At 37.5% G+C, this 26,851-nt stretch overlaps 1 protein-coding gene and 1 non-coding gene across 2 annotated transcripts in view; one reads left to right on the forward strand and one right to left on the reverse strand.

Moving 5' to 3' along the window:
• The window catches only part of DNAJC6 (DnaJ heat shock protein family (Hsp40) member C6), a 177,309-nt gene that overhangs the window by 131,143 nt on the left and 19,315 nt on the right, over positions 1-26,851 (reverse strand). The window lies entirely within an intron of this gene.
• LOC133041846 (small nucleolar RNA SNORA43) lies at positions 11,284-11,417 on the forward strand. The gene has a single exon (XR_009689403.1). It is a non-coding gene; the product is annotated as a small nucleolar RNA SNORA43 (small nucleolar RNA).

Consider the following 26,851-nt stretch of genomic DNA (forward strand, 5'->3'; position numbering starts at 1 on the left):
AGGAAGCTCAGATGTGCTTCTCCCTTTCCATGGTGACAAGATCCTCTCCTTTTTAAATTCAGTTAATTCAAACTGGTTGCTGTCATTTGTAACCAAAGGAATCCTACCTACTGCAGTACCTAGCACAACTCCTACATCACCTTAACTCAATGCACTGAAATTATTTGCTTACATAATTGGATTCTAACAACTCTCGTCTACTCCCCTACTACACTTACAGAGGAAATACTAATATGCCTAAACAAAAGCTTGCTTGGAAACCTAGTAAAAATAACAAGCTTCCTGCTATCACTTAGAATCATTATCCATTCAATTAAACCTTCTACATTTTCTGGCTAAAACTAACATTTATTCTACATGTATGCTATGTTCTGCAAAGAACTGCCATGTAGTGTAGCACTGTCCAACAAAAATATAATGCAAGCCACAAATATGAGTAACATATGTAATTTTAAATTTTCCAGTAGCCACATTTTTAAAAACTAATAAGAAACAAGTAAATTAACTATAATAATGTATTTTGTTTAATTCAATGAATACAAAATACTGCCATTTCAACATGCAGTCAATGGAAAAAAAGTAATCAATGAGCTATTTCATACTTTTCAAACTAAGTCTTCAAAATCCAGTGTCTAATTTTGACTTACAGCACATGTCATTTTGAACTAGGCACATTTTAAGTACTAAAAAGCTACTTACAGTAGTGGTGACTATATTAGTGCAGATGAAAAATGTCTCAGTCTTTACAACAACTCTAAAAAGATTAAGGCTTCTGTCATTGAAACTCAAAGAAATCAAGTACAGTTGACCCTAGAACAACAATCCCCAACGCAGTCGAGAAGCCACATCTAACTTTATGGTGAGACCTCCACATAGGCAGTTCCTGCACATCTGTGGGTTCAACCAACCAGGAATCCTGTAGTACTGCAGCATGTATTTATTTTTTAAAATCTCTGTATTAGCGGACCTGCCCAGTTCACACCCACATTGTTGAAGGGTCAACTGTAATTTGTTCATAGTCAACAGCTAGACAGTGCAAAACCAGACACAAACCTTGAACTGTGGCCTCCCAATTTTATTCTCCTTATCACATTATGCTGACTGTACAATAAAAACACAATCCCATTTTTCAAATACAGCCAGATCAATCAAATAAATTAAAAGTGATGTGGCTTCACCAATAAAATGGAAGGTTTGGACAGGTGGTCTCTACATATAAGGGTTATTTATATTTTGTGATTCACCACTAGGACAGAGAGCCTACCAAGGGGACAGAGGAGCTCAAATGGGAGGAATCACCCCAAATCCACCCTTCTCTGTATCAACTGGCTCATAAGATGCTTACTGTCACAAATCACTGAGTTTCCTCTGTCAACGCCTTCTTCTCTAGCAAGCTATTCTAGTCACAAAATCAAAATCAAAATCATTGCAAATAAAACTGTCCACAGAAACAGCTGTTCAATAGCCTTCAGTGGAGCTTTAACACGGGAGCTAGTCCAGCAAAACCATTTCTTTAAGCAACAGGGAGAAACAGAAAGCACACGGCCTCATCTACTGCCAAGGGCCCAAACCCTCCCATCACTGACAACAGGGAGACTGCTCTTTCCTAGACAGCTAGAGCTGACAGGTCAGGCTCTCAAGACAAAAAGAGGCATTTGTGGATGTATCTTAACCATTATAATTTTCTCTGGATCTTTTCACACAAAATCTATTGCTTTTTCTTTGCAGCAACAAATTAATTCTTTGGTGGTAGAATGTCTATCCTGCAAATTAACAAGAAACTTGTTTTACAGTGAAGATAACTGTGAAAATGTTCAAGATTCTGCCTGGAACAGAGCAATTGATGTTGGTTTCCTCTACATCACAGAGCAAATGACATTGTCAACAAATACTTACTGTCTGAGAAAACACCTACAATATAATGTTCAGAGGAATGAACAAATACAAACCTGATTCTAAAATGTGAATCACAGTCTTTAAAAAAAAAAGAAAAAGTCTACCTCTCTATGTGCATAAACAAAATGATGGAGGAAATTAACATATTAACAATGGCTATCTCTTGATGGTGATATTAGGAATGATTTAAAGCTTTGCAAGTTCTGGAAGACTGTTTATAAAAATGGCTGCAGTCATTCACCTCCCCCACCTCCCACCCCTTGCCATCCACATTATTTTGTAATATCACTTTACATTTGCTCTCATCAAGAAATAGTTTACTTCCACATTCCTAGAATCTGGGCTGGTCTTATAACTTGCTTGGAACAACAGAGCGTGTTATGGACTGAATGTTTGTGTCCCTCCCCCCCAGTTCATATCTGTAGCCCTAAACCCTAATGTTACAGTATTTGGAGATGGGGGATTTGCAAGATAATTAGATGTACATGAGATTAGGAGGGTGAGGCCCCCATGATGGGACTAATGTCCTTATAAGACAAGGACATCTCTCTCTCTCTCTGTCATGTGAAAATGCAGTAAGATGGTAGCCACCTGCAAGCCAGGAAGAGGGCCCTCACCAGGAATGCAATCAGCAGGCACCTTGTTCTTCAAATTTTCAGTCTCCGGAAATGTGAGAAATAAATGTCTGTTATTTAAGCCACCCAATCTACGGTTGGACCAAGAAGGAGGGAAAGTGACACTGCACCAGCTCCAAGTGCAGGCCCAGACCCTGTGGAATTCTGCTTGCTCTCTTGGCTTCCTTTTCCTTCCTTAGGTTAGCCTGCCCCAGGATGGAAGACCACAGGGAGAAGCTGGTTCAGTCACTCTAGATATGTGAACAAACTTCACTGACAACAGCAGATTTTTTGGCCCAGATCAGAACTGCCCATCTGAGCCCACTCACTAACCAAAATAATTGTGAGCTGGATAAATGTATACTGTCTCAAGCCACTAAGTCTGGGGTTGGTTTATTACATAGCAAACCTAATTGATAAATATATATTTTCCAGAGTTTCTACAACGAAAAGCTTAACATTCATTTAAAGGACAAAAAGCAACCTTTTTTGACAAATCAGTCATGGTCATTGACAGGAGGAGCTTACAGTCTAAGAAGAAGAGTGGATGCTCTGATGGAAGTATCTTTTGGGTACACTGGAGGTCAGAGAACAGAGCTGTCAAATCACGGGGGTGGGGCAGGGTAGCATACTTGATTTGGATACAAGTTTCAAGAATGTGTTAACTTTGTAAAAATCCATCAACTGTATACTTAGAAATTGTGTGTACTTTTCCATATACTTAAAAGCTTAAAAATTCAATTATTTTTAGGGCATTATCATACAAATCAATATGAAGAATTCTGACGCCAAAGTATACCAGTTCATCTCCTGAGAACACTCTAAATTTCCTATTCATGTAATGTTCTTATTTTTATATATTGCCAATTTGGCCTTTTCCCAATGTTGTCATTAGTTATAAATTTCTCATGTTGGAGTGAAATTTTTTTAAAAATTATATGTTTCAGTTGTACAACATTATAATTTGATATCTATATACACTACATAGGAATAACTCCCAAAAATCTAGTTCCCATCCATTACCATCAGTTAACTCTCTGCATCCCTTTCACCCACCCATCAGTTCTCTGTATTTATCTTTGTTTTTGCTTTGTTTTATTCGTACATCTTTTTGCTTTTTGTTCCACATGAGTGAAATCATATTTCTTTTTCCTTCTGACTGATTTCACTTAGCAAAACACCCATAAGTACATCCTTACTGTCACAAATGGCAAAGATTTTATTGTTTTTATAACTGAGTAGTATTCCTGTGTATGTGCATGTGTGAGTGTGTGTGTGTGTGTGTGTGTGTGTGTGTGTACACCCTTATCCATTTATCCATGAATGAAAACTTAGGTTATTTTCATATTTTGGCTATAGAAAAATAATGCTGCTATGTACATAGGGATAGAAGAATCTTATTGAATTAGCATTTTCCTATTCTTTGAAGAAATAACCCAAAGTAGATTCACTGGATTATATGATAATTCTATTCTTGATTTTCAAGGACTCTCCATAATGTTTTACATAGAGGCTGCACCAATTTAAATTCCCACAAACAGTATAGGCATTCCCTTTTCTCTACATCTTCTCCAATATTTGTTATTGTCTTTTTGATAATAGCCATTCTAACGGGTGTAAGGTGATATACCCTTGTGGTTTTATTAGAACTTCATTAATACTTAGTGATGTTGAACATACTTTTATGTGCTTATTGGCCAGCTCTATGTCTTCTTTGGAAAAATGTCTATACAGACCCTCCACTAATTTTTTAATCATGTTGTTTGGTTTTTTGTTGTTGAGGTGTATGAGTTCTTTATATTAGATATTAAGTACAAATCAGGTATATGATTTGAAAATATACTGTCTCATTGAGTAGGCTGCCTTTTCATTTTGATGATGGTTGCTTTTGCTGTGCAGGAGATTTTTATACTTTGATGTACTCTCATTTGTTTATTTTTGCCCTTGGTTCCCTTGCCTTTAGAGGCAGATCCACAGAAACATCACTAAGACTAATGTCAGTGAGGTTACTACCTATGTTTTCTTCCATCACTTTTATAATTTCAGGTCTTACATTTGAGTCAATCCATTTTGAATTATTTTTTGTGTGATAGAGTTTTAGTCTTTTGCATGTGGCTGTCCAGTTTTCATACCATTTATTGAAGAGACTTCCCTTTCTCCATTTTACATTCTTGGCTCTTTTGTAAAATAATTGTCAGTATACATATGGCTTTATTCCTGGGCTCTCAACTTGGTTCCATTGATCTGTGAGTCCATTTTTGTGTCAAACCTACACTGTTTTGATTACTACAGCTTTGTAATATGGCTTGAAATCACGGAGCATGATACCTCCAGGTCTGTTCTATTTTCTCAAGATTGCTTTGACTATTTGGGATTCTTTTATGGTTCTATACAGTTTTGTGAAATATGCCATGGAATTCTGATAAGGATTTCTTTCAACCTGTGGATTGTTTTGGGTAGTATGGACATTTTAACAACATTAATTCTTCCAATCCATGAAGACAAAATATCTTTCCATTTATTTGTGTCTTCTATTCCTTTCACCAATGTACAGGTCTTCCACCTCCATGGTTAGATTTATATCCAACTATTTTATTCCTGTCAATCCAATTGTAATTTCTTAATTTTTCTTTCTGATAGTATACTAGTGGCATATAGAAATGTCACATATTTCTGCATATTAACTTTGTATCCTGCAACTTTACTGATTCATTGATAAGTTCTAACAGCTCTTTGGTGGTCTTTAATGTATAGTATCATGTAATCTACAAATAGTGACAGTTTTACTTCTTTTCTGATTTGCATGCCTTCTGTTTCTTTTTCTTGCCTAACTGCTGTAACTAGGTCTTCCAAAACTATGTTGAATTAAAGCGATGAGAGTGTGCATATTTGCCTTGTTTCTGATTTTAGAGAAAATGCTTTCAGCTTTTCACTGTTGACTATGATGTTAGCTGCTGTTTCTTATATATGGCTTTTATTATGTTGATGAACATTTCCTCTATGCCTACTTTATTGAGCATTTTTATCATTAATGGTTGAATTTTATCAAAGGCTTTTTTCTTCTTCTATTGATATAATCATATGATTTTTATCCTTCATTTGGTTAGTGTAGTGTATCATGTTGATTTGCAAATGTTGAACCATCCCTGCACTCCTAGAATAAGTTCCATTTGAGTGCAGTATATGACACTTCCAATGTATTGTTGAAATTGGTTTACTAATATTTTGTTGAAGACTTTTACATCTATGTTCATCAAGAATATGGACCTCTAATTTTCTTTTGTGGTGTCCTTGTCCAGTTTTGATATCAGGATAATGCTGGCCTCGTAAAATGTGCTTTGAAGCATTCCTTTCTCTTCAATTTTTTTTAAGAGTTTGAGAAGGATAGTTGTTAAATTCTTTGAATGTTTCGAAGAATTACTGGTGAAGCTGTCTGGTGACAGATTTCTGCTTTTTGGGAGGTTTTTGATTACTGATTCAAATTCCTTACTCCTTACTGGTAATTGGTCTATTCAGGTTTTCTATTTCCTTATTTCAGTTTTGGTAGACTACAAGTTTCTAGGAATTTGTCCATTTCTTTTTGTCCAATTTGCTGGCATGTAATTGTTCACAGTACTCTTATGATCCTTTATATTTCTGTGGTATCAGCTGTAACTTACAGTCTTTCATTCCAATTTTATTTATCTGAGCACTCTCTCTTTTTTTTCTTGGTTAGTCTAAGTAAAGCCTTGTCTATTTTGCTTATCTTTTCAAAGAACCAGCTCTTAGTTTCATTGATCTTTTCTATTGTCTTTCTAGCCTCCATTTTATTTCTGCTTTGATTTTTATTTCCACTCTGATCCCTCCTTCTACTATTAGTAACTTTGGGCTTCATTTGTTCTTCTAGTTCCTTTAGGTGTACAAATTGTTTATTTGAGATTTTTCTTGTTTCTTGAGGTAAGACTTTATTGCTGTGAACTTCTCTCTCAGAACTGCTCTTGCTGTATCCTATATATTTTAGTATGTCCTATTTCTATTATCATCTGTCACTATGTCTAGATATTTTTTCTCTTTTAATTTCCATACTTTTGTGGGTTTTCCAGTTTTCTTCTTGTATTTCATTTTTAGTTTCATACCACTTTGGAAGGAAAAAATGTTTGAAATTATTTCAGTTTTCTTGAATGTATTGACATTTGCTCTTTGGGTGAAACTGTGATCTATCCTAGAGAATATTCTAGGTGCACTTGAGAAGAATGTATATTCTGATGCTTTTGGATGAAGGGTTCTATACATATCTATTAAGTCATCTAGTCTAATGTGTCATTTAAGGCTGATGTTTCTTTATTGATTTTCTGTCAGGATGATCTATCCATTACTGCAAGTGGGTTTTAAACTCCCCTACCAATATTATGCTGTTTTCAATTTCTCCCTTTAAGTCTGTTAATGTTTGCCTTATATATTTTGGTCCTTCTATGTAAGGTACATTTATTTTTATATATGGTACATCTTCTTCCTGAGTCCCCTAATTATTGTAATTTTAGTTAATCTTACTACTTTGTCTTTTAATGTTCATACTTGCTTTATAAGTAATTGATCCAATACCATTACTATATATTTACCTTTCTAATGAGATTTTTACTTTTGTATGTTTTCTTATTAGTGCCTTTTTTTCTTTCCACTTAGAGAAGCTGAAATTTCATGTAAGACCAATTTAATGGTAATGAACTCCTTCAGCTTTTGCTTATCTGTAATTCATCTTTTCTTCAATTCCGAATGATAATCCTTACAGGTAGAAAATTCCTGGTTGGAATGTTTTTCCTTTCTTCCCTTTGAATATGTTATGCTACTCCCTTCTGACCTATAAAGTTTCTGCTAAAAAATCTGATAAGCCTTATGGAGTTTCCCTTGTATATAAGTTGTTTTTCTCTTGCTGTTTTTAAAATTCTCTCTTTACCCTTAATGTTTATCACTGTAATTATAAAGTATCTTGATGTGGTTCTCTTTGGGTTCATCTCATTTGGAACTTTCTGGGTTTCCTGAACCTGGATGTCTGTTTCTTTCCTCAAATCAAGGAAGTTTACAGCCATTATTTCTTCAATTAATTTTTCTCCCTTTTTCTGTCTTCTCCTTCTGGGACTCCAATAATGTAAATGTTATTCTGCTTGATGTTGTTCCAGAGGTCTCTTAAGGCATCTTCACCTTTTTAAATTGTTTTTTCACTTTGCAGCTCTGTCCGAGTGATTTCCATTGATTTGTCTCTCTGATTCATTCTTCCACTTCATCCAGTCTGCTGGATACACTTAAAGTGTATTTTCCAGTTCAGTTATGACTTCTGTTTGATACTTCCTTATATTTTCCATCTCTTTGTTGAAGGTCTCACTGTGTTCAACCATTTGTCTCCCAAAGTTGGTGAGCATCTTTATAATCATTATTTTTGAACTCTTTATCGGATAGGCTGCTTATCTTCCCATCTCTGCAGTGGCAGTTCCTTTCTGTTTGAAAATCAGTCTGCAGACCCTAGTTTGTTGATTATTGCTAGTATATTAATGTGCCCAAGAGGCAAAGGATATTGCCAATGGGGATCTCACAGGTCAAAAAGCTGTAATATTGGTGGGCAGAGATTTAGCATTTAGAAGCCTTTAGGGCATTCACCCCCTAACCCAAAGATTCCCATTGTAGAATAAGTTGGTCATGGAATGGGTTAGATTGACACTAGGTCACCCTCCAACTTGAGAAGATTTCTGTGCAATGAGATACACTGTAAAATACCACATAATCCCCAACCACATGGCACATCCCTCTCATGTATTAATTTGGCTCCAAAAGACCCAAACTTGGCTAAAAGATATGGGATCCTTAAAAATCCAAAGAGTTAAATACACCGTCTTTCAGCACAACTGCTTATTTTATTTCTAAGAATTATATGATCTCAGAAACTGTGGATATCTACAAAAATGGCAAAATCTTACTTAAAACAACCTAGAATTACAATAGCCACTATGAGGACTGTTACATTTAGACAAGATCATTTATTTATGATGTGCACTTGACAGGAAGGATTCCCATATCAAGCAAACAGAATGGAATTCCTAGTGTAATCTGGTATGTGGAAAATTCTAAAAAGCTTCAAGATTCAAAATAGCTTCATTGAAAGATCCGTCCCAAAAAGGTAATGAAAAATTAAAGATATAAAAGATACCCAAAGTAAAAGAATCTAACACTGAGATAAACTCCTACTGCTCCCCTCTATCCTTTTTTGAGTACTCATTCTAGTAATCCTTTGTCTGAATTGCCTTTTCACTTTAAAGAGACTGTAAAACAGTTATTTTTAAATCTTTGGTCAAAGACCAAACTCAGGGCTATAGTTAAAGAATTTCCAAAACCCAAGGAGGACACTCAAAAGTTTTTGTAAATGGATTATATTCAGAGTCTGATATAAAAAAAAAAAAAAAAAAAAAAAAAAAAACAGAAAACAAAATGAGGCCCTCTCCCTTAAGCTAAAGTAAAACTATGTACCCAGAGAGGAATTTTTTTTTTCTAAAGCCCTTGTGAAAAGATTTAGGACTGAACGAACCTATGATGTCTTTCAAGTTGCAAATTTAAGAAATTAAAAGCAACTATCCTTGTCTTATGAATCATGTCTTTATAAGACCCAAGATGGAACTCCAGAAACAACTAAAAAATCTTCAGCCTTCCCCTGTGTATCTCAAAAGGTTATTGTGGTAAGTATTGTTAAAATTCTGGTCTTAGTGAATAAACGTCCTTCTTGAAAGAGTCTGCCTTCTTTCCCTGAGCTTTTGAGATATAAATGTTCTACTTGGTATTCTCAGAAAACTCTTATATTCCTATCTAGGTCATTTGTTTAAAATGCAGACTTCAAGGAGGTAATTCTTATCAGAAGAAAAACAAAAAGGAGGGAAGGTTATTTGGAACTTCAGCAAAAGAAAAATCTTTAATTTCTACTCCACAAATATTAGTAGAAAGCTGTAGCTCTGAGCAAGTGAACTTAACTTATTCCAACTGCCAAAACATAATTTGGATCCAACTGTTCTTTTATAAACTAAGTTTTGTAAGTTTTGTATTATCAAACCTGTCTTATGTCTAAAATTTTAAAACGAAGGCTATATGGTCACTATTTGCATTTGTGTCTATATGTTAATATGTCTATAGATGTGTGATATTTTTCTACCTCTGAATGGTATTGCAAAAATTGATCTGCTAAAGAGCTCTATTTAGTTGGGTTGAAGGTCAAGCACTTTTAAGGACTGAGTACTCCAAAACTCTCAGAAATACAGAAACAAACCAAAATATTTTTCAAGTTCACATGATCTGTAATAATCTTGGTTAAATAAAAACTAGTTTGTCTGTTGCATTAATTAAAATAAGTATATATTCAGAATTATCAGCATTAAAAACAATGCAGGTTAATGCTCAACATCACTCATTATTAGAGAAATGCAAATCAAAACTACAATGAGATATCACCTCACACTGGTCAGAATGACCATCATCAAAAAATCTACAAACAATAAATGCTGGAGAGGATGTGGAGAAAAGGGAACCCTCTTGTACTGTTGGTGGGAATGTAAATTGACACAGCCACTATGGGAAACAGTAGAGATTCCTTAAAAAACTAGGAATAAAACCACCATATGATCCAACAACCCCACTACTAGGCATATACCCTAAGGAAACCAAAATGGAAAAAGACACATGTACCACAATGTTTGTTGTAGCTCTGTTTACAACAGCTAGGTCATAGAAGCAACCTAGATGTCCATCAACAGATGAATGGATAAAGAAGCTGTGGTACACATATACAATGGAATATTACTCAGCCATAAAACGGAGTGCATTTGAGTCAGAACTAATGAGGTAGATGAATCTAGAGTCTATTATACAGAGTGAAGTAAGTCAGAAAGAGAAAAACAAATATCATATACTAATACATGGATATGGAATCTAGAAAGATGGTACTGATAAACCTATTTTGCAGAACAGCAATGGAGACACAGACATTGAAAACAGACTATGGACACAGCTGGTGCCAGGAGGAAGGAGAGGGTGGGAGATATGTAGAGAGTAACATAGCAACATACATTACCATATGTAAATAGACAGCAAAACGGGAATTTGTTGTACGACTCAGGGAACTCAAACCAGAGCTCAGTAACAACCTACAGGGGGGGATGGGGTGGGAGGGGTGTTCAAGGGGGAGGGGACAAGAGGTAACCTGTGGTTGATACATATTGATGTTTGGTAGAAATCAACACAATACTATAAAGCAATTATCCTTCCATTAAAAATGAATAAATTAATTTTTTAAATGCAGGTTAAAAAAGAAAAAAATAATAATGCAGATTCACAGCTTTATTCTACTTGGGTTTATTGGTCAAATAAGTTCATGTCATCTCTTAAAAAATTTGTCAGCAAGAAAAATAGCTTGGAATGATGGCTGACTTTTCTAAAGTCTCACTAGGTTTTCTGGGGTAGCCTCAACATATTTAAAGACAGCAAGTGTATTAAATAGATGTAAGCAGGATAAAAGTTTTTAGATGAACTTTTTAAATAACTTAAATCTTCTTGGAAACTTAAAACTTCAGAATTTCACTGTTAAATGATGGAAATTTATTGAATATCAAGGTCATTTCCAAACAAGATAAACTAATAAAAAATTAACTACTAAACAGTAGTTATGTTTTGGCTTCCTACTGCAGAGAAACTAAAACTACATTTGAGTTTATTAGTAAACATGTCTCGTGTCACATTAAAAGTTGCGTATGACTGCCCTGCAGATGCCGGACTCGCCGGCACCACGGGTGCGGCCGCCCTGCTGCGCCTGTGCCGTTGGGGCGGAGAGGAAGCGGCTATTTCTACGCTCAGTGCTCAGAACCGTGGGCACTAAGAATGGTTTGTAGCCGGACATCACCGAGGGAAAAAAAAGCACAAAAAATAAAAAAAAATTTAAAAAAAGTTGCATATGAGGAAACACATGTTTCTATAAATTACAAAATGTGCTCATAAGTTTGCCAATCTACATAATGTTGGCATAACATATAGTTCATAATTGTCTACTTCTTTGTTTTCAGTAAAAAAAAAAAAAAAACTTTTTAAGGGTTAAAATAGGGAAGGAAATGACAACCCACTCCAGTATTCTTGCCCGGATAATTCCATGAACAGAGGAACCTGGCAGTCTACAATCCATGGGGTCGCAAAAGAGTTGGACACAACTTAGTGACTAAACAACAAACAAGGGTTAAAAATTATAGTATATGTAATTAAAACTACTAAAAATAATATGAAAAACACTTCCATATACAGGGAAAATAGGATGTGTGTTTTCAGTAGAAGAAGGTATGGGAAATAAGAGATGTACTTTTTGTTAAAGAAAAAAAAGTTAAGGAAATCTTTTCTCTTAAGCTTTCTAAGATTTATCTCAATTTAATTAAGTGTATCTTTGCACATGGGCTTCCCAGGTGGAGCCAGTAGTAAAGAACCCGCCTGCCAATGAAGGAGACATAAGAGATGCAGGTTCAGTCCCTGGGTCGGCAAGATCCCCTGGAGGAGGGCATAGCAACACACTCCAGTATTCTTGCCTGGAGAATCCCATGGGTAGAGAAACCTGGCAAGCTGCAGTCCACAGGGTTGCAAAGAGTCAGACATGACTGAAGTGACTTAGCATGCATGCATGCATGCACAGTTGCTATGTGGGCTTTGGGTCTATAAATGCCTTGATGGCTGGTGCATAATGAGCAACGCCTCTTAAGTCATCTAACTGTTCCCTAACTGTTCACAAACTGGAACACCTCCCTGGTCAACTCCCCTGAATTTACACTGCCAAGTTAGAAAGGACCTCATGATTCAGAATTAGCTCCCCTTTGCAGGGCCATAATTCCTCAGTTACGAATAAATAAAAATAAGGCTATAATTAGGAATATCTCCTTAACTCCTGAAACCACTGCAACATCCTATGCTAAAGCAATAACTGCCCCCAAAATTCCTTAGACTCTCTGGCCAAAGTTGTTCTTGATAACTGGATAGTCCTTGATTATCTTCCAGCTGAGCAAAGAGCTATCTGTACTATGGTCAACACCACCTGTTGCACCTGGATTAACACTTCTATGGAAACTGAAACTCAATTACTTAGGATCACTGAGCAAGCCACCTGGCTTAGAAAGGTAACTCTTTCAATCAGATCTTTCTCTAACTTATTTAATTTTGATTGATTTATGTCTTGGGGACCATGGCTCCAAAGGGCATCCAGACATTGGGAATTACCCGCTTATAATGGTGGTATCAGTCCCCCTGGTATGCTGTATTCTTTCAAAAGCTTTAAAGGCATGTTTGCAGCCTGGCGCTAGTGGTAAAGAATCCGCCTGTCAGTACAGGAGATGCATAAGACACTGGTTCAATCCCCAGGTCAGGAAGATCCCTTGGAGTAGGAAATAGCAACCTGGTCAGTATTCTTGCCTGGAAGATCAACAGGCAGAGGAGCCTGGTGGACTACAGTCCATGGGGCCGCAAAGAGTTAGACACAACTGAGCAACACCACCACCATTCTAGGAGCTGCTAACCACCAAGCAAATGGTCTTCATAAGACTAGAACATCAGAAAAGGAACACAGAAAATGACTGACTTTAAAAATGTAAACCTGAAATCATGACCTGTGAATACCACAGAAATGCAGCAAAAAACAGTCATGACCTGTGAATATCACACAGAGGATCAATAAAAGCTATGAGAACCACAGAGCAGTGACTAAGAGTGGTGCTTTGAATTTTGATCACAACGTTCAGGCTGAGAGTCTGAACAAAAAGGTGAAATCGTTAAAAAGAAACAACACGCCCAAAATGGAATCACTTATGCTAAGCCCCATGTCAACTAAGATAGTATCTAACCTAAGATAATAACCTAATATAATAACCTAAGATAATATCTAACCTATCAAACTAAGATAATATCTAACCTAATGGCAGCTTCAGCCTCTCCCTGGAATGTGACCTTCAACCAATCAATCTGGGATTACCTGGTTGGCACTAGTGAGGTAATCTGCCATATAGACCCCACCTTTCCCCAAAGAAAGGTGACCTTGCCTGAAATAACCTGCTCTTTAGAAACGTCCTTTTCCATCCCCTTCTGCCTATAAAAGTCTTTCACTCTGTACAGCTCCTCCGAGCTCCTTTCCAATTGTTAGATGGAGTACTGGCCGATTCATGAATCACTGAATAAAGCCAAATAGAGCTTCAAATTTACTCAGATGGATTTTGGTGTTTTTTTAAAAACAATGTCAATTTATACCCTAGCACTATATTATTTATTTTCTTTGGATTTGAATTATCATCCTAAATCATAAACATTGCCCAGTTAAAGGTAGAGTTGGAATTGTTAAAGTGTCAGTTTCTAGATATATATTTTTTTTTCGGCTGCACCACACGGTTTGTGAAATCTCAGTCCCCCAAACAGGGGCTGAACCCAGATCACAGCAGTGAAAGCACAGTATCCTAACCACCAGATCACCAAGGAACTCCCCTAGATCTTCTTTTAATAGCTGAAGGCCTGGTTATTATTATGAAATATTATGACTATAACAGTATTTCACAACACTAAAAAATATGGAAGGCAGGCAGTCACATGTGAAGAAGAAAATACGATCTCAGCAAGGTAAAGCACATATATGGAAATATAAAGATACACACAGAAAAGGAATACACTTTCTGTTGTCCTTATTGTCCACCCAGCCACGTCTGACTCTGCGACCCCCTGGATAGCAGCACATCAGGCCTCCCTGTCCCTCTCCATCTCCTGAAGTTTGCCCAAGTTCATGCCCATTGCATTGGTGATGCCATCCAGCCATCTCATCTTTTGACACTCTCTTCTCCTTCTGCCCTCAATCTTTCCCAGCATCAGGGACTTTTCCAATGAGTCATCTGTTTGCATCAGATGACCAAAATACTGGAGCTTCAGCATCAGTCCTTCCAACGAGTATTCAGGGTTGATTTCCCTTAAGATTGACTGGTTTGATCTCCATACTGTCCAGCGGATTCTCAGGAGTCTTCTCCAGCACCACAGTTGGAAGGTATAAATTATTTGGCGCTCTGCCTTCTTCATGGTCCAGCTCTCACAACTGTACATGACCATGACCATAGCCTTGACTATATGGACCTTTGTTGGCAGAGAAATGTCTCTGGTTTTCAACACACTGTCTAGGTTTGTCATAGGTTTCCTGCCAAGAGGCAATTGTCTTCTGATTTCATGCCTGCAGTCAACATCTGCAGTGATTTTAGAGCCCAAGAAGAGGAAATCTGTCACTACTTCCACCTTTTCCCCTTCTATTTGCCATTAAGTAATGGGGCCAGATGCCATGATCTTAGTTTTTCTAATATTTAGTTTCAAGCCAGCTCTTTCACTCTCCTCCTCCACCCTCATCAAGAGGCTCTTTAGTTCCTCTTCTCTTTCTGCCATTAGAGTGGTATCCCCATACCACTCTACATGCATACATACATACATAGAAAGTGTACCACTTTCTATGGGGATACAATTATTTTAAGAAAAATTATCTCTGAAGCATGGGTTAATGAACATTTTACAGGTTTCCACTGTGCTTTTCCTAACTTCTTTGGGGGAGCATATATTCTTTTTAGTTACACAGTACTAAGTACCTCTGTGTCAGGAACAATACTAGGTGCTTTGTACACATTATTTCTAATCTCACAATAACCCTTTGAGCTGACTATAGGCATACCTCAGAGATGTCACAGGTCTGGCTCCAGGATGACTCCAATAAAGTGAATATCAAAATAAAGCAAGTCATGCAATTTTCACATAAAAGTTATATTTATACTATACCATAATATATAAAGTGTACAATAGCAGTATGTCTTAAAAAACAATGTACTTTAAAAGGTACTTTATTGCTAAAACAAAAAATGCTAACCACCATCTGAGCCTTCAGCATGTTGTAATATTTTTGCAAGAGCAACATCAAAGATCATTGACCACATATTACCATAGCAAATATAACAAAAATGAAAAAAGTTCAAAATATTGCAAAACGTGAAAAAACACTAAGTGAGCAAATGCTGCTGGGAAAATGCTGCTCAACCCAGGGTTGCTGCCAACTTTCAATTTGTACAAAAAAAAAAGAAAAGAATACACAGTATCTGCAAAGTGCAATAAAACGAAGCATGCCTGGATTACTCTTTTGGTTTTGAAAATGAGAAAACTGAGACTCAAACTGCCCATCTTGTCAGTCTCTGAGAGGAGGGATCCAAACATGGCTGTCTTCTCTTTCACCTCTGTCCCTCCTTTCTTCTCTTCTCCTTTCCTCCCTTTTACAGTATATTTTGAAGGTCTGTGATCTGCCTGAATTTAATCTAGTAATTTAAAGTATTGGAAGTAACATGAAAGGGAAAACATAGAATGCTCTGAGGACATGTTATAAGGCAGGGCATGGGGAGGGACCTAGGGTAAGAGAAATTCTTCCTGAGGAAGCTACTACTTAAAAGAGGAGTAGAACTGACAGCTGGGAAAGAGGAAGAGAAGTAGATTTCAAGCAGAAGGAATAGCATTTTGGGAACTCAAAATTTAGCTTTTAAGAAAGTAAAATGCATCCAACGTGACTTAATAACTCACGACCAAGTCCAAGGTGTATGTGTCTGTGTGTGTCTGAGTGTATGTCTCTGTGTGAGTGTGTGTGTGTGTTTATACATAAAATACTCTCACCACATCCTCAGTAGGCCAAGTCTTGCAGAAGCAGGAGGGGAAACAGAGATATCTCCCACTGTTTCTTTCTTCTTACTGCCCCACCCCACCCCAATTAAGCCAAGTACCCTCCCCTGCCACCCTCTTTCTTGAGTCCTCTTTTTTTAACACGAGTTCCCAGATTTTCGCCATTCATTTCACAGCAGCAGAACTCACAGCTGGGTTCAATCTCTGCACCATCACCCCCAGTTTGAAAAAAAAAATGTATTCTAAATTTAAACCATACAGCACCAAACTAAAAATGGCTTAGAGATGGGAACAGATGTACCTTGTGCTGGGCCCTTGTTAGATTTCACAGGCACAAATTATCCTCTTTCCTAGGCATACATAGTCAAATGATTCTTAGGTGATAAAAGAACCATCTCCAAGTTTGCCTGAGATAAAAGGATCTGCTTTTAAATGACCAGAGAAGAGGCAGAAGAGGACAGAAAGAGTAGGAAGTGCTGACTCACACAAGCTGCATTTGGGGTTCTGAGAATATCATCAAGCTCCAATGTTGCTGCATGCTGAGTTTCTCCTCCTCCTGCTTTTCCTGGACCAACCAGTTAGAAAAGTAAGACAGAACTAGGAGTTAGAGAGCCTGAGTGTCCATCCTTGCTCCATGAGACACTCCCTTTTCGAAGCTTCAGCCTTCTCTTCCCTGATCACCCTAGGGATTGGAGGCTACACTAGATCAATGATTTTCAAGCTTTCTTGTCTTTGGCACTTTCTTTAGATTTGACATTACAGTATTCAGGTCAGTTCAGTTCAGTCCAGTCACTCAGTCATGTCTGACTCTTTGCGACACCATGAACCACAGCACGCCAGGCCTCCCTGTCCAACCCCAACTCCCGGAGTCCACCCAAACCCATGTCCACTGAGTCAGTGATGACATCAACCATCTCATCTTCTGTCGTCCCCTTCTTCTCCTGCCCTCAATCTTTCCCAGCATCAGGGTCTTTTCAAATGAGTCAACTCTTTGCATCAGGTGACCAAAGTATTGGAGTTTCAGCTTCAACATCAGTCCTTCCAATGAACACCCAGGACTGATCTCCTTTAGGATGGACTGGTTGGATCTCCTTGCTGTCCAAGGGACTCTCAAGAGTCTTCTCCAACACCACAGTTCAAAAGCATCAATTCTTCAGCGCTCAGCTTTCTTCACAGTCCAACGCTCACATCCATACATGACCAGTGGAAAAACCAAAGCCTTGACTAGACGGACCTTTGTTGGCAAAGTAATGTCTCTGCTTTTTAATATGCTATCTAGGTTGGTCATAACTTTCCTTCCAAGGAGCAAGTGTCTTTTAATTTCATGGCTGCAATCACCATCTGCAGTGATTTTAGAGCACAAAAAAAGTCAGCCCCTGTTTCCCCATCTATTTGCCATGAAGTGATGGGACCGGATACCATGATCTTCATTTTCTGAATGCTGAGCTTTAAGCCAACTTTTTCACTCTCCTCTTTCACTTTTATCAAGAGGCTTTTTACTTCCTCTTCACTTTCTGCCATAAGGGTGGTGTCATCTGCATATCTGACGTTATTGATATTTCTCCCAGAGATCTTGATTCCAGCTTGTGCTGCTTCCAGCCCAGCGTTTCTCATGATGTACTCTGCATATAAGTTAAATAAGCAGGGTGACAATATACAGCCTTGACATACTCCTTTCCCAATTTGGAACCAGTCTGTTGTTCCATATCCAGTTCTAACTATTGCCTCCTGACCTGCATACAGGTTTCTGAAGAGGCAGGTCAGGTGGTCTGGTATTCCCATCTTTTTCAGAATGTTCCACAGTTTATTGTGATCCACATATTCAAAGGCTTTGGCATAGTCAATAAAGCAGAAATAGATGTTTTCTGGAACTCTCTTGCTTTTTCAATGATGCAGCGGATGTTGGCAATTTGATCTCTGGTTCCTCTGCCTTTTCTAAATGCAGCTTGAACATCTGGAAGTTCACGGTTCACATATTGCTAAAGCCTGGCTTGGAGAATTTTGAGCATTACTTTCTATCGTGTGAGATAAGTGCAATTGTGTGGTAGTTTGAGCATTCTTTGGCATTGCCTTTCTTTGGGATTGGAATGAAAACCGACCTCTTCCAGTCCTGTGGCCACTGCTGAGCTTTCCAAATTTGCTGGCATATTGAGTGCAGCACTTTCACACTTAGTTCTTTTTAAAATTTTTACTGAAGTGTAAAAGTGATAATACTAATGACTGATCAAATTATGTGTTGAGCCCAGTGAATTTTCGCAAACTGAATATAACTAAAAAACCAGCAGCCAGATTTAGTAACAGAATAATACCAACAACTAAGTAGGGAAACACTGCAAAGACTGAAAAATAAGCACTATTTTGTTTCATCTTAAAAGAAAATTTAGAAACATGTAGAAAACATTTCCACAAATGGGTAATGCACCAATCATCTGGTCACCTTTTCATTTTATGCCACATGTGAGTAGAATTATATATTGAATTATTATTATATTATAATAATATAATAAATAAATTATTATTTATTTTAGGAATTATCTAATTCCTAAAACTACAGGAAAGTCTAGTACGTAAGTGCTTAAAAAGTATGAGATGAACAAGTGAATGAACTGAACTTGTCCTTGAGAGACTAAAGACACAGCAAAATGAAATCACAGGTGCAACTACACTATAAATAACCTGCATCATGGGAAGGATGTTGGAAAAAAAAATGTACTCATCTACAGTATAAAGGTTTGAATCAAGTGTTCTAAAACTTACTGTACCTCAATAATTCGAACTATTTTGCAAATTTCAGAATCATATCTGAACTTAGGAAGTGAGAGTTGACAATTTCAAGTCATAAAATCACAAAAGTAGTAAACAACTGGATGGAGGGCCAGACTCGGGAAAATGAAAAAGCCATTTAGTAATACATTTTCTCTGGAACAAAGCAACAAAAAATGGCAAGCATTCCAGAGAAATATGGGGAAAGAAGACACAAGCTTTTAATAAGCAAGAAACAGAATAACTAAAATAAAAAACAGTAACTAGAAACCAACTGTACATACCTTTTATACTTTGTATAAGATGTTTAATATTGTCCACGCTAAAAAAAAAAAAAAAAAAAAAACACGATCTGGTTCAACTTCTAGCTAAAATAGAGTAGAATGTAGAAGACCAATATTTCTGCTGAGGGCAATTAAAAAAGCCAGATAAAATCCGAAAACATCTGTTGAAGTAACAGGAGAGTTGCTGAGCAGTCAGGATTTGAGGAGCCAGATCCTGGAGAGACAGAAAACTCACTGAGGTAAGTCCAACTTTCTGAAAGCTCATTTTTCCCTCAGGGGTTGTTTGCTGATTCCTGACATGGGGAAGGAAGTTGAGAAGCCAGGCAGAGAGCAGCTGCCAAGAGACAGAGAAGACTGCAGGACTTCAGCCACTCTTGCGGGGCTGTAACAATGCAAGTGGCGTTCAGAGCTGAAAAGGCACATTCTGCAGGGGCCCAGAGAAGTGAGTCTGACAGAAACTCCTCCCAGGAGTACTGCTAATTCAGCTGAACGGGCCAGGGGCTCAGAAGCCACAGAGAACGGAAACGGAAAGCAGAATGAGCATTTTTGCAGAGTAGAGTTTCCAACGGACTCACAGTATAGGAACACAAAAACTCGAGTTTAGGACCTGCTGAGGTTCTCATCTCAGGTTCTCAGTCAGCATTCCTGGGGATCTAGAATTGCGTAAACCCAAAACAGACCAAATCTTGAGTGTCTGCAAAACATCCTTCACGGAACTGAGTGTCTGACTGGACTGAGGCAATCTCCTTTCTACTGTGGGCAAGTGAGTGTTAGTCACCCAGTCGGGTCTGACTCTTTGCAACCCCATGAACTGTACCCTGTCAGGTAAGAATATTGGAGTGGGTTACCAATTCCTTCTCCAGGGTATCCTCCGACCCAGGGATCAAACCCGGGTCTCCTGTACTGTAGGTATATTCTTTACCATCTAAGCCACCAAAGGGTAGTGGAAATACTCTCATAAAACAGAAAACATCATTCAGATCATCTTCATACATAATGCTCAACATCTAGTAAAATACTGTCAGGCATATGAAGAAAGAAGTCAAGAAGGAAAAACAGAAAAGGTAAACATACAAGTGACCTATACACTGGAGTTGTATTAAAGATGGTCTTTAATAAAGCTGTATTAAACATGGTCTTTAAGATGACTGTGACTATATATTTGAGAAAAGAGATTACAAGATGGTGAACCTACTTTTAAATAAGATAATAAAAACTCTAAAACTGAAAAATATAAAATGAAATGAAATTAATAGATTGTATAATAATACATTAGACACAACAAAGAACTAGTTGGTGAATCTTAAAACAGCAAAAAATAATCAAACTGAAAAAGAGAAACAGTAAGAATACAGATAATAAAGTAAGGAATACACAGAAGAGAGTAAAAATTTCTAACATAAAAGAACACAAAAGAGAGGAGAAAACAGGAGCAAAAATAATATTTGAAAATATAATGGCAAAGAATTACAAAAAACATCATCTCACAAATTCAAGAAAGGTTGAAAATCCCAAGCAGGATAAACAGAAGGGAAAAAATCATGCCTAGAAAAGCTACCACAAATCAAATATATAAAATAAACTCTTTAAAGTATGCAAAGAAAAAAGACATAACATCAAATAGCAACAAGACTGACAGCCAACATTTCCAAGAAAAGATAAAAGTCAAAGACAATGGAATGGCATCTTTTTAAAGTGTGTGTTGGGGGATGAAAGGGGGTGTGCTGCATCCTCTATTAATCCAATGAAATTATCTTCAAAAGCAAAGGTAAAGATAATTCATTTCCAGACCCCAAAAAAAAAAAAAAAAAACCAGAATGTTCTTTCATAGAAAATAAGTATCACAAGTAATACAAAGGAAGTTTTGTTTTTTTTTTTTTTTTAATTCAGAAAGGAAAGATCCCTAGGGAAAAACACAGAAATTCAGAAAATAGTAAAAAGCAATGGATAGGGAAAATATGTGAATACACTTAAGTGAAAATTGATTGTAAAAAACAATGATGCTGCAAGGGAGAGAGGGTGGTGGTGACAGGAGGCTCAAGAGGGAGAGGATATGTGGGTATTTATAGCTGATTCACGTTGTTATAAGCAGAAACCAACACAACATTGTAAAGTATTTATACTCCAGTTTAAAAAACGTTAACGAAGCAATGATGCTAGTGTCTCATGGGGGCTCAAATAAAATTTAAATGAATAATAATAATGAAACAAGAGGCAGAAGGTGGGGGAAGGAGGATGGGTAAGGGGAGGACACAGGATGAAGTAAAAGTGTTGCCAGAGTCTAATGTTGTCTGAATGTGGTAAGTAGAACTGGGGTAATCACATATACACAAAATGAAAAGTAAAATGAGAACAAACATGCAACATGCTAGTAGAGAAAAAAATGGAAAGTTAAAAATAATGCTAGATTAGTCCAAAAAACAGCAAAAAAGAAGAAAGTGGTACAAAAAACAGAACACAAACAGGAAACAAACATGAATAATTATAATAAAAGCTTTAAATACTCAAACTAAAGACCAGGACTGTCAGACTGGATTTTTGAAAACTTTATATATCTCTCAAGAAGATTCATATTAAAACATAAGGGCACAGAAAAACTTAAATATAAATATGTAAAAAGATATACCATGTACATATTAGCCCAAAGAAAGCTGATATGGTTCCATTACTATCAGAAAGGTAGATTTTAAAGTAGGAAGCATTACTGGGGAAAAGGAGAAACATTTCACAATAAAGATATATCAATTCTAAATTTATATGGCAGGCACCTAAAAACAGAGCCTCAAAGTTAATAAAAGCAAAACTTAGCAAATATAAAAAGAGAAACAGGAAATCTAAAGTCATAATGGGAGTTTAATCCTCTCTCAGTAACTAAGAGATGAGAAAAAAGTTAGAGGGATATAGAAGACTTGTAGTATAAGATTTTAAAAACTGACATGATGGCATATATAGAATGTGGAACCAAATAACCTCAGAATGTGCATTCTTTGAAAGTATACATAAAATACACATATATTAATGTGTAAATTGACAATACACAGGACCCTAAAGTAAGTAGCCACACATTTTAAAGAACTAAAATCATCCAAAGTATATTCTCTGGAAAAAGAAATAAAGGGAATCCAAATGAGAAAAGTAGTAAAACTGTCACTGTTTGCACATGATATGATACTATACACAGAAAATCCTAAAGGCGAGTGGCTCTAGGTGAGTGATCACACCAGAAAAGTACTAAAGATCATCAACAAATTCAGTAAAGTTGAAAGATACAAAATAAATACACAGAAATCTGCTGCATTTTCACACACTAATAATGAAAGATCAGAAAGAAACATTCAAAAAACAATCCCATTTCAGTTCAGTTAAGTTCAGTCGCTCAGTCATCTCCCACTCTTTGTGACCCCATTGACTGCAGCACGCCAGGCCTCCCTGTCCATCACCAACGCCCAAAGTTTACTCAAACTCATGTCCATTGAGTTGGTGATGCATTCAACCATCTCATCTTCTGTCGTCCCCTTCTCCTCCTGCCCTCAATCTTTCCCAGCAGCAGGGTTATTCAAATGAGTCAGTTCTTTGCATCAAGTGGCCAAAGTATTGGAGTTTCAGCTTCAACATCAGTCCTTTCAATGAATATTCAGGACTGATTTCCTTTAGGATGGACTGGTTGGATCTCCTTGCTGTCCAAGGGACTCTCAAGAGTCTTCTTCAACACCACAGTTCCAAAGCATCAATTCTTCAGTGCTCAGCTTTCTTTACAGTCCAACTCTCATATCCATACATGACTACTGGAAAAACCATAGCCTTGACTAGACGGACCTTTGTTGGCAAAGTAATGTCTCTGCTTTTTAATAGCATCTAGGTTGGTCATAACTTTCCTTCCAAGGAGCAAGAGTCTTTTAAATTTCATGGCTGCAGTCACCATCTGCAGTGATTTTGGAGCCCCAAAAAATAAGGTCTCTCACTGTTTCCATTGTCACCTCATCTATTTGCCATGAAGTGATGGGACCAGATGCCATGATCTTCGTTTTCTGAATGTTGAGTTTCAAGCCAGCTTTTTCACTCTCCTCTTTCACTTTCATCAAGAGGCTCTTCACTTCCTCTTCACTTTCTGCCATAAAGGTGGTGTCATATGCATATCTGAAGTTATTGATATTCCTCCCAGAAATCTTGACTTCAGCTTGTGCTTCTTCCAGCCCAGCGTTTCTCATGATGTGCTCTGCATATAAGTTAAATAAGCAGGGTGACAAGATACAGCCTTGACGTACTCCTTTCCCAATTTGGAACCAGTCTGTTGTTCCATATCCAGTTCTAACTGCTGCTTCTTGACCTGCATACAGATTTCTCAGGAGGCAGGTAAGGTGGTCTCGTATTCCCATCTTTTTAAGAATTTTCCACAGTTTATTGTGACCCACACAGTCAAAGGCTTTGGCATAATCAGTAAAGCAAAAGTAGATGTTTTTCTGGAACTCTCTTGCTTTTTCAATGATCCAATGGATGCTGGCAATTTGATCTCTGGTTCCTCTGCCTTTTCTAAACGCAGCTTGAACATCTGGAAGTTCATGGTTCATGCAGTTCACATACTGTTGAAGCCTGGTTTGGAGAATTTTTACCATTACTTTGCTAGTGTGTGAGATGCATACAATTGTGCGGTAGTTTGAACATTCGTTGGCATTGCCTTTCTTTGGGATTGGAATGAAAACCAACCTTTTCCAGTCCTGTGGCCACTGCTGAGGTTTCCAAATTTGCTGGCATATTGAGTAAAGCACTTTGACAGCATCATCTTTTAGGATTTGGAATAGCTCAAGTAGAATTAGCACAAGTAGCTAATTAGAATTTAGCTCAAGTAGAATTCCATCACCTCCACTAGCTTTGTTCGTAGTGATGCTTCCTAAGGCCCACTTGACTTCACATTCCAGGATGTCTGGCTCTAGGTGAGTGATCACACCATCGTGATTATCAGAGTTGTGAAGATCTTTTTTGTATAGTTCTGTGTATTCTTGCCACTTCTTCTTAATATCTCTGCTCCTGTTAGGTCCATACCATTTCTTTCCTTTATTGAACCCATCTTTGCATGAAAATTTCCCTTGGTATCTCTAATTTTCTTGAAGAGATCTCTAGTCTTTCCCATTCTATTGTTTTCCTCTTTCTTTGCACTGATCACTGAGGAAGGCTTTCTTATCTCTCCTTGCCATTCTTTGGAACGCTTCATATATCTTTCCTTTTCTCCTTTGCCTTTTTTTTCTCTTTTTTTCATAGCTGTCTCTAAGACCTCTTCAGACAACCATTTTGCCTTTTTGCATTTCTTTTTCTTGGGAATGGTCTTGATCACTGCCTCCTGTACAATGTCACAAATCTCCGCTGATAGTTCATCAGGTACTCTGTCTATCAGATCTAATCTCTTGAATCTATTTCTCACTTCCACTTTATAATCCTAAGGGATTTGATTTAGGTCATACCTGAATGGTCTAGTGGTTTTCCCTACTTTCTTCAACTGAAGTCTCAATATGGCAATAAGGAGTTCATGATCTGAGCCACAGTCAGCTCCCGGTCTTGTTTTTGCTGACTGTATAGAGAGCTTCTCCTTCTTTGGCTGCAAAGAATATAATCAATCTGATTTTGGTATTGACCATCTGGTGATGTCCATGTGTAGAGTCTTCTCTTGCGTTGTTGGAAGAGGGTGTTTGCTATGACCAGTGCGTTCTCTTGGCAAAACTCTATTAGCCTTTGCCCTGCTTCATTCCATACTCCAAGGCCAAATTTTCCTGTTACTCCCGGTATTTCTTGATTTCCTACTTTTGCATTCCAGTCCCCTATAATGAAAAGGACATCTTTTTTGGGTGTGAGTTCTAGAAGGTCTTGCAGTTCTTCAGAGAACCATTCAACATCAGCTTCTTCAGCATTATTGGTTGGGGCATAGACTTGGATTACTGTGATACTGAATGATTTGCCTTGGAAAGGAACAGAGATCATTCTGTCATTTTTGAGACTGCATCCAAGTACTGCATTTCAGACACTTTTGTTGATTATGATGGCTACTCCATTTCTTCTAAGGGATTCTTGCCCACAGTAGTAGATATAATGGTCGTCTGAGCTAAAACCCATTTCAGTCCATTTTATTTCACTGATTCCTGAAGTGTCGATGTTCACTCTTGCCATCTCCTGTTTGATCAGTTCCAATTTGCCTTGATTCATGGACCTAACATTCCAGGTTCCTATGCGATATTGTTCTTTACAGCATTGGACTTTACTTCCATCACCAGTCACATCCACAACTGGGTGTTGTTTTTGCTTTGGCTCTATCTCTTCATTCTTTCTGGAGTTAGTTCTCCACTGATCTCCAGTAGCATATTGGGCACCTACTGACCTGGGGAGTTCATCTTTCAGTGTCCTATCTTTTTGCCTTTTCATACTGTTCATGAGGTTCTCAAGGCAAGAATGCTAAAGTAGTTTGCCATTCCCTTCTCCAGGGGACCAAGTTTTGTCAGAACTCTCCATCATGACCCGTCCATCTTGGGTGACCCTACATGGCATGGCTCACAGTTTCATTGAGTTAGACAAGGCTGTGGACCATGTGAAAATCCCATTTACCATCACATTAAAAAGAATAAAATACCTAGGAATAAGCCTACCTAAGCAGACAAAAGACCTGAACTCCAAAAACTATAAGATGCTGATGAAAGAAATCAAAGACAACACAAACAGATAGGAAGATATACCATGTACTTAAATTTGAAGAATTGATAGTTAAAATGACTATATCGCCCAAAACAATCTACAGATTCAATGCAAAATGGCATTTTTCACAGAACTAAAACAAAACAAAAAAATCTTAAAATTTCTATGGAGACACAAAAGACCCCGAGGAACCAAAGCAAATTTGAAAAAGAAAAATGGAGCTGGAGGAATCAGGCTCCCTGAATTTAGGCTGTACTACAAAGATACAATCATCAAAAAAGTAGGATACTGGCACAAAAACAGACATTTAAATCTGCAGAACATGATAGAAAGCCCAGAAATAAATGCATACACTTATGGTGAATTAATCTATGAAAGAGGAGGCAAGACTATACAGTAGAGAAGAGACAATCTCTTCACCAAGTGGTACTGGGAAAACGGGATGTTTACATGTAAAAAAACATGAAATTAGAACATTCTTTACTACTGTGTATGTAGGTTCGTCTCTCAGTTGTGTCCAACTTTTTGCAACCTCACAGGCTGTAGCCTGCCAGGCTCCTCTCTCCATGGAATTCTCTACGCAAGAATACTGGAGTAGGTTGCCATTTCCTCCTCCAAGGGATCTTCCCCACCCAGGGGTCGAACCCAGCTTGCAGGCAGATTCTTTACTGTCTGAACTACTAGGGAAGCCCCCTTTAACACCATACACAAAAATAAACTCAAAATGGATTAAAGAATTAAATCTAAGACCAGATACTCAAAGATCTTAGAGGAAAATATAGACAGAATACTCTACATAAATCTCAGCAATATCTTTAGCAACCCACTCCAGTACCCTTGCCAGGAAAATCCCATGGACAGAGAAGCCTGGCAGGCTACAGTCCATGGGGTCACAAAGAGTCAGACACAACT

Source organism: Dama dama, chromosome 20 (genome assembly GCF_033118175.1).
Source record: "Dama dama isolate Ldn47 chromosome 20, ASM3311817v1, whole genome shotgun sequence".
Taxonomy (NCBI): domain Eukaryota; kingdom Metazoa; phylum Chordata; class Mammalia; order Artiodactyla; family Cervidae; genus Dama; species Dama dama.